The sequence below is a fragment of the Zea mays genome, chromosome 3, assembly GCF_902167145.1.
Source record: "Zea mays cultivar B73 chromosome 3, Zm-B73-REFERENCE-NAM-5.0, whole genome shotgun sequence".
In the NCBI taxonomy this organism is placed as follows: Eukaryota; Viridiplantae; Streptophyta; class Magnoliopsida; order Poales; family Poaceae; genus Zea; species Zea mays.
The window spans coordinates 145666409-145675661 of NC_050098.1; the positions used below are offsets into that span (position 1 = coordinate 145666409).

At 47.3% G+C, this 9253-nt stretch overlaps 1 long non-coding RNA gene across 1 annotated transcript; it reads right to left on the reverse strand.

Annotated features, from left to right (window-relative positions):
- Positions 1 to 1167: 1167 nt before the first annotated feature.
- LOC109945290 (uncharacterized) lies at positions 1168 to 3775 on the reverse strand. The gene is made up of 3 exons (XR_002268421.1): positions 3412 to 3775; positions 1572 to 1635; positions 1168 to 1394 (listed from the first exon to the last, which is right to left on the reverse strand). It is a non-coding gene; the product is annotated as an uncharacterized lncRNA (long non-coding RNA).
- Between the last annotated feature and the right edge of the window lie 5478 nt (positions 3776 to 9253).

A 9253-nucleotide genomic window follows, 5' to 3' on the forward strand; every position in this document is an offset into this window, starting at 1 on the left:
AGATAGAGGACACCGTATTGGATGGTCTACGTGGCTGGCGTCAACTGCCATATGCTCACTATCTCTGCCACATCTTCGCTCAGTTGATTCGGCCACCACAGTTCCAGGGCACTCTTGAGGCCTCTCGTCTCCTCTTTGGCTCGTACCGTCCAGCCCCTGAGGACCCAGTGCCGGCACCTGCTCCACTGATTGACACTCAGGCCGAGGATACCGCTTTTCATCAGTTTGAGACTCAGGGCACAACAATTCCTGACGACGATGATGATGACTTTGGGGTTCCGCCTCCGCCTCCTATGCCTCCACGCTCTCATGATCATGAGGCTGGGAGTTCTAGTGTTGCCCCTCCTGCCATTGACCCTGCTCTTGCTGCGATCCTCCAGACCCTTACTCAGCAGCAGGCTCACTTGGCAGCGTTCCAGCAACAGGTGTCCGAGAGAATGCTATCAATGTTTTAGACTATTCAGGACCGATAGGATACTCTGCAGCAGCAACTTCTAGAAGACCGGGCTGAGAACAGGGCCTTCATGACTCTCATGCTTCAGCATACCGGTGTTCTGATTCCCCCAGTTCAGTCAGCACCGCCTCCACCTCTTCAGGCCGCTATTGTGCCAACCATTCAGGCAGGACCCCCTCTTCCTACAGTTGGTCCTTCTTCCTCTCCGCTCTGGCCGGTCACTCTAGTTTTCTCGTTGTCGGTCATCAGCTCCGTCAGCACTCAGCCGCCAGTGCCACCAGCTCCTGCTGTTACCACTGATGCTGTGGCGGTGTCTGTGACTAGAGCTGGCTCAACTCGGCTCAGTTTGACTCGAGTTGGCTCGTTATGATAACGAGTTAGCTCAACTCGACTCGTTATGATAACGAGCTGGAGAAGCTGCTCGGCTCGTTTGGTAACTCGGTCTGACTCGATTAACTCGTGAGCCAGCTCGTTATCAAAGTTGCCATAAGTCGTAAAGCCAACAACCATACATACAATCATACATAATATCAGATATAACTATTTATAAAATAGCAGCCATCTCATTCACTTAAACAAACAAAAAATAATTGTATATTGAAATACATGCAGCCACCAATTATAGACTTATAGTTCATAATAGTTCCATTCCATTCCATAATCCATAATTCCATACTTACAGAGTTTTAGTTCTAGAACCAAAATACATGTAGTGATGCAGCCAACAATTATAGATCAGGACTTCAGGTTCAGGAGTTCAGGACAAAGTTGTAGGGAGCCAACAAAATATGCCAGGTTAGCAACAGTTGCAACCAACAATTACATGCTTATAGTTACAACCAACAAAATATAATGACCATGTGCCTCTCATGTCTCCTCTCCCGGGTCCTATCTCTCCCTCTCCTCCATCTCCTCCATGTGAGTATGTGACCATGTGCCTCTACAAGTCATCAGAAAATCAGCAACACATAAATCAGAACCACTTATAAATCAGGGACAGCACCATGTTTTTCTACAAACATGACTACATCTACATGTCATATAATGATATAACTCATAAACGGCAACACATTCATATAAGTATATAACTCATACAATACAAGTCAGCAACACTTACAATTACTTGCCACCACACACTTTGGAAATTCCACGGACTCGATGCCACCATCATCACCTTCTCCCTACAAAATATGTACAAAGTGAGTGTCACATATTCAGATACTGAATTGTCAAGTAAACACTTAGAAGTTACAAGTATTGCCACCATACACTTACAATTACAAGAATAGGTGAACTTCGAGACCCTCGTATCCAACTAGAAGCACACACCAAAGCCTGAACTGTTGCTGGCTTCAATGAACTCCTATAATCATCAAGGATCCTACCCCCAGTGCTAAAAGTGGATTCTGATGACACACTACTAGCTGGAACAACCAAGAACCTCTTTGCCATAGAAGATACCACAGGAAATCTATGACTATTCACCTTCCAATAGTTAAGCAGATCAAAGTGTTTCTCATCTATGGACACATTTGATTCATCTAGATAAATGAGCAACTCAGATTTGGAGCTTTCTGTAGCACTTGACTCTAAGAAAGTTTGGAATCCACTAGGAACAACAGAAGCTAAGGAGTTGCTTGTATCCTTTGAGGAAGAGGCTGATTGGGCATTACTTGGGCTATGTTCACTAATCTTGCGTCGATATATGACCTCATACTTCTTGTACAACCTTTCCAATTCTTTATCAATGTCATATATTTCTTTTTGAGCTCTTAAGGAGTCATAAATCTGACCAAAACACCATCTAATGTATATCATTTTGAACCTAGGGTCAAGGATTGTAGCAATAACCATGACATTGTTTCTCACTTCCCAATATGTATCAAACTTGTTCAACATTGCATCAGCCATACTCATCATATATGCATCACCTGACTGTTGTGTCAGTTTCAATGCAATCTTGACTTTAATTATATAGGGGTAAAATACATTGGCAGTGGGATAGGTTGATGCTGAAAAGGCAGTAGTTGCTTCTGCCATTGTTCCCAATATTGGTTTGATTTTGTCATACAATAGCCATTGGGAGTCTGAAGGTTTCCATTCATAGTTGTTGTCTATTTCATAATAGTAACCAAAGGCCTCCTTATAGTCAGGGCAAGAATCTAGCATTTTGTATGTTGAACCCCACCTTGTTTTAACATCAAGGCACAACCCTTGTCCTACTTTAACAGAATATTGGTTGCAAACTTCTACAAACTTGTACATACGGGTTGGAGACCTCTTAAAGTACTTCACTGTGTTTCTAAGATCACTTATCAATGAATCAATTGGTTGCAACCCATCATTCACAACCAAATTGACTATGTGGGCAGCACAACGAACTTGAAAGTACATAGGGTCAACGCTCGAGTTCTTTCTAGCAAGAAACTTGGACTTCAGATTTGTAATAGCAGAATCATTACTAGAAGCATTATCAAGAGTGATTGTCAAGATCTTATCCTCAATTTTCCATTCAACCAAACATTCAAAAACAACCTGAGTTATGACAATACCAGTGTGTGGAGGATCCAATTCAATAAAGTTCAGAACACGACATTGCAAGATCCAATTAACATCAACATAATGTGCCACTAAACACATATACTGAATGTTTTGATTTGATGTCCATAAATCAGTGGTTAAACTTATTGATTCAGCCTCTCTAAGACTCCTCTTGATTAGTTCTTTCTCAGATTCATAGATCTTCATGCATTCATTTTTAAAAGTCTTCCTACCAATAGATTCATAATTGTTATTCATCCATTTCATCAAGATATTGAACCATTTATGCTCTACCATTCTAAATGCATATTCATGGACAATTATCATCTTGGCAATTAACACTCTAGTGTGCTCATGATCATATTCAGTGGGATTAACAACAACAGGTCCACCATCTAAAGTAAAGGAGAGACTACCTTGAGCAAGATTTTTCTTAGCTTGTGCCAGCTTGTTCAAATACTGTGTGCACTTGTCTAGGTGTCGGTTTAGTGTTGTAGTGCTTCCCCCTTGATGGTACAAATAAGATCTATGACAGAACTTGCACTTGGCTTTTGTCTCCATAACCCAAAGTTCCTTTCTAGAAGCAACAGTGACCACCTTAAAATACTTCCAGCAACCAGCCCTCTTTACTCTATTCGCCTTGCACTTGGAGGGGGACAACTGAATACCAGCTCTTGACCTCTTTCCTCCTCTCTTTGTCTTTTCAGTTTTTGACAACTCATCTCCATCAGTGGAAGGTGGAAACTCATCATCAAGATCAAATTCACTGTCATCTGATTCTGACAACATAACCTCCAATTCCTCCCCTTGCCCCTCCTCCTTCACAACATCAAGTTGCTGCGAAAAAAAACAGTACAAACATTATTTTGACATGACCATTCATGTTTCCGCATAAGAACAATCAAAGCTTTTTATGTATCTACATCTCCATAAATCAAAGCTATTCATGTATGAAATATTGAAGTTTATCATACATTAATACCTTTTCTACAGATATAGAGACAACACCACAACGAGATGTGGATGATGAAGGTGTAGTGCTAGCAGTCGCTGAAATCTTCTTAGCTGCTGGCACAAGCTTCCTCGTGCTCGTGCGCTTGGTCATTGATTCGGAACTTCGTGGTATTGGCGGACGTGAATGACCTTCATGCCCATCTTGTTCTTGGGCTTCCATGGAGGCGAGCCGCTGACCGGCGATGGGCAAGTGGGCGCCGGAGGCCGGACAACCGAACAGGGCGAGGGCGCCGTCGGGGAAGACGAGCAGACGGTGAAGAACAGACTGCTGAACAGACGGCGGAGGCCTGGACTGCTGAACAAACGGGCAGATGGGCAGACGACGGAGGGCACACACCGCGCAGCGGCGCTGCAGCCTGCTCTGCTCCACGGATAGTGGCGGCTGACGGCTCTAGGGTTTAGGTTTTGGGGAGAGAGGGGGAGAGACCGAGAAGGCAGAAGCCAAGCGCACGACGCACCTGCTGGCTGCTGACCTGCGCAATCGCCCAACGCGGAACGGCCCAAGCCATCGAGAGGCTGACTTCGTGAGTGTAAAACTCGTTTGCGTCATTGCGTGTCTTGTGTGGGCCGTGTGGCTGGGCTGCTCGGCTGCTCCATATGGGACTGGGCTGGGCCATTGCAGATTAGCAGTGATGTAAATCTCGTTTGGCTCACGAGTAACTCATGAGTCAGCTCGAGTTTGGCTCGTTAAGAACCGAGTTAAATTGTTAGCTCTGCTCGTGACTCATTTTAAACGAACCGAGTCGAGTCACTAATGAGTCGAGTCGAGCGAGTTACCGAGCCATGAGTTATTTGTCCAGCCCTATCTGTGACCTCTTCAGCTCCGACAGCTCCTGCAACGCAGCCTCCGTCCAAGTCAGTACCAGCTCCAGCTTCTACGACAGATCCTGGATCCGAGACTGACTCTGACCCTTAGCTGGCGTTTGCTGTTCTGCCACGACCGCGACCGGATGCGCCCCCGCCACCTTTTTCCTCTTCTGGTCTATAGGTTCGGGTTCCCTTTTGGTGTTTGACACCAAAGGGGGAGAGATATGAGAGTTGTGAGAGCTAGGGGGAGTTAGGGATTAGTAGAGAGTCATTTTGATGTAATATATGTGCTTGTTACTCTCTGTACTAGCTCCACTTTTGTATGATGATTTTGGCTCACAAACTCTATTATATATTCTTGATGCTTATGTTGACTGTGTGTGTATTATGTTTTCACCTTATATGTTATCACCAGTGTTCTAGTTCTTGTTCATCGATTTGATTTCATTTTTATATGAACAAGAAACTTACGATGTGTATGCGCTCATTCCTATTATTATGTTACACACTCTTTCTGTCAAAGACTATTGAGTACAACTAACCATCTTCTCTATTGACAGAAATTTCAAAAACAAACTACTCTCACAAATCTTGTAGGGTTGTCATCAATCACCAAAAAGGGGGAGATTGAAAGCATCTAGGCCCCTGGTTGGTTTTAGTGATTAATGACAATGTAATGTTATATGTGACTAACGTGTATTTTGCAGAGACAAATGATAAGTTAGGTCGCATTACAGGTAGATGTACTACAATGGTGAAAACAATCCTAGAGATAAGAACTTGAAGCGACGGCTAAAGCGACGAAACAAAAAGTGAAGGTCTTCGTATTCCGAGTGTCAAGGAGTTGTGGACACTCGTGATATAGTTAGGTCTTTTATTTTGTTTTAGCCATACTATAAAGAGGGGTTGTTGATGAGTAGTTTGACCAAGAGAGTTCTAGTGTAGTGTTGGTGCATATTCACACTCACATATAGTGCTAGGTGACACTCTAGAACATACTCACAAGTTAGAACGAAAACTAATTTGAAAAACAGTAGAAAATAGAAATTAGGGTTTCTGTCTGTGGGGCACCGGACTGTCCGGTGCGCCCTCTGTCAGGTGGGGCCAGGTTGGCCCGGGGAAGGGTTTTCCCCCACGCAGAAACCTGAGAGCGCGTGGTTCTAAAGTTGAATTTTAGTGGCGCACCGGACCATCCGGTGCGCACCGGACAGTGTCTGTTCACTGTCTGGTGTGCCATATGCCCAACGGCTAGCTGTCAGAACTAGCCGTTGGAGTCGACCGTTGGCGCACCGGACTGTCGTGGGTGAGGCTATTTATACCCCCCCTCCACCCACATATTCATTGTCTTGTTGTCCACATTTACTCCTACACTTTGGTAGAACATTGCAAGCACCACAAAGCCTAGTGAAGTGATTAGAGAATCTCAATCCCTCATTTGGACCTCATTAGCGCTAGCGAGAGCCACCTAGAGCACACACCACTTGCATTAGGCTTCTCTTGGTCAAGCGAAAGTCTACGACTTGTTACTCTTGGTGTTGGAACTTGCTCTCCTGGGCAAGCTAATCCAACGGGGGAGTGAAAGCAATGCGAACAAGGTTTTAACTCGGGATGGCGATTGCTCTGTTAATCTAGCCTCTCAAGGGGTACGGGGGTATTTATAGTTGCCTGAGTGCCCAACGTCTCGATGTAAGGACACATGTACCCTCAGGCACCTGGACTGTCCCCGGAATATTCCCATAAAGGAGGATTACAGACTGTCATTACAGAAAAGCCATTACAAATTGGGCCCGTAACACACTTCTCCGTGTGGGGCCTGTTACAATGGGCAGAATCCCGCGTGGGCCTCCAGGTCGGGTGAGGACGTGGGACGGGGTGACGTCGTCGTAGGCCTTCGTCTTGTAGTGTATAGGACGAAGGGTGGACCTCGCCGGTCGTTTTGCCTCCGTTGGTGCAGCGAGATTAACGAAGGCTGGAGCGAAGGGCAGCGTCTTCGCCTTCGCCCCAACATTTGCCCTCTGAGGGACCAGTTCGACTAAGTCATCTGGTGCCTAGGACGTCGCTAGATGGTGGAGATGTTGTCCTCGCTCGAAGTGGTTCCGCGGGGGTTTTTGATGTGACCGTTGACGACGCGGTACTATTGGACTGCGGGTTTCCCGAAGCGTCGCGTCCTGTGTATAAAAAGGGGGTGGGGCGGCGCGGGTCAGGTTCTCTTTCTGCGCGTCGCAAAACCCTAGCCTCCTTTTGAAAACCGTTCGCCTGCTCGCATGCCCTCTTTGCTCCTGCTCGTCGGAGATCTGGCCCGCATCAAGCAGACCGCTCGCCGCCGCCGACGGTACGTAGCCATGCCGTCTTCTTCCTTGTCTGCTGCAAATACGCCGCCGGCCGACGCATCATCCGAGGATACCTTGAGCAACATGGCGGCGGAGGAGCTACATCCGGGTGATACGGTGGAGTTCGACGTTTCGCGGATTTCCTCGGTCCGCGTTCAGGACATGCAGCAGCTTGGATATTTTGGCAGCAGAGTGGGGCGTGTCCTAGGGCCGGAGGAGGTTCCCGAGCCTAAGGGTGAGTTGGTCGTGTTTGAGGCGTTTTTCACCGCTGGCCTTCGCCTGCCTGCACATCGCTTTGTGGCGGAGGTTCTACAGAGATTTGAGGTCCAGGTCCACCAGCTGACGTCGAATGCCGTGGTGGCCCTGGCGAAGTATGTCTGGGCGGCGACCTCGTATGGTGGTCAGCCTTCTGTGGAGGTATTTGCCAAACATTACTGTCTGCATTGGCAGAAAAGGAAAATTGGACATAAGATTGCACAGTTTGGATCGTGCACGTTTACGTCGAGGACCGGAAAGACTTCGATGGAAGTCGTGGAGTTAGTTCCCTGTGCCCGCAATAAGTGGGGCAACTGGTGGGATTTCTGGTTTTATGTTTCTGAAGGCAAAGTCGAAGACCACTCAGGGCTCCCCGTGGCCGTGATGTGCTCCCATTATTATGTGGAGTACTCGCAATTTGAGGTGGCAGAGGATGATGAAGAAGAAGGAGCCCTTCGGTGCGCTGCCCGCATGAGTAGAGGGCGCGATTTAGTTGAGGAATTTATCGGGTATGGGGTATGGCCCTTGGCGCATGGTTGGGCGTTGGGCGAAGTATGCCCTCGCGAGATGCCCTCCCTGGGCGGGCAACGGGTACGAAGTCCAGCCTTCGCGTTGGATCTACATGGCCGGGATCCCGCCGCATTCATGCGTGAAGCGGAAGACGGTGCGGCGAGGATTGTGGGGCGCTATGTGCCGAGGACAGAGGGTCTACGGAGCTGGGATATACGTGGGTCCAATGTTAGATTGAATCGGGTCTTTGAATTGAACTGCTTGCCATACGGTGGTTATCCCGGGGATGACGCTGCCGACCGCCGCGGGAAGAAACCGGTGGACGTGACCGAGGAAGGGCCTTCGCAGGAGGCTGCCCCGGCCACTAAGAAGAGAAAATTAGGTACTGCAGTGGGGGTGGGGGTCTCTGGAAGTTTTGATGTGGATTTGATGGGGACATGCGCAGCCCTCGGGGGAAGGATGTCTTCGCCCGAGCTCCGAGAGTCTTCGGCGCAGATGCTGGAGGTTACCGGGGGTCGATGGCCCAAGAATGTTCCGATCCCCAGCGCGGCTTGCGAAGACTTCTTTACGTCTCCATCAAATGTTGGGGCGAAGGCGAAGACACTACCCTTCGCTCCAGCCTTTGTCAATCTCGCTGCACCAACGGAGGCAAAACGACCAGCGAGGTCCACCCTTCGTCCTATACACTACAAGATGAAGGCCTACGACGACGTCGCCCCGTCCCACGTCCTCACCTGACTTGGAGGCCCACGTGGGATTCGGCCCATTGTAATAGGCCCCGCACGGAGAAGTGTGTTACGTGCCCGATTTGTAATGGCTTTTCTGTAATGACAGTCTGTGTAACACCCCAGGTGTTACTCAGGGTGTCCACCCAAGGCTACACATTTTTAACCTACTATCACATGTGGGTTAGTTGAGCAAAGTACATCATACTTAGAATTCAAATCCTAAGCAAGTGCAACCCATCTTGGATGTCATACCCTAACTTGTCATGCACATCTAAAGGGGAGAATTGCCCAAAACCCTAAAGCAAACCCCTTTGGACAATGGGAACCCTAGATGTAAGTAGGACCAAAAGGTCATGAAAACCTTATGATCATGGCTTGGGCCAAATATAAAAGTTGTAGTACACTTAATGACCTACAAATAATATTAAGAAAGTAACCCCAAAAAGATTTCAGAAAAGCCCCAAAAAGTTCACCAAAGGTTTGAGCACAAAGGAAAAATCAGAAATTGCCTAAGTCCAAAACTAACCTTTGGCCAAGGATCACACATGTTCACCCTCATTCAAACTTCAAAACACTTCGACCCAATTGACAAAGTGGCGCCAAATTAACCCTAG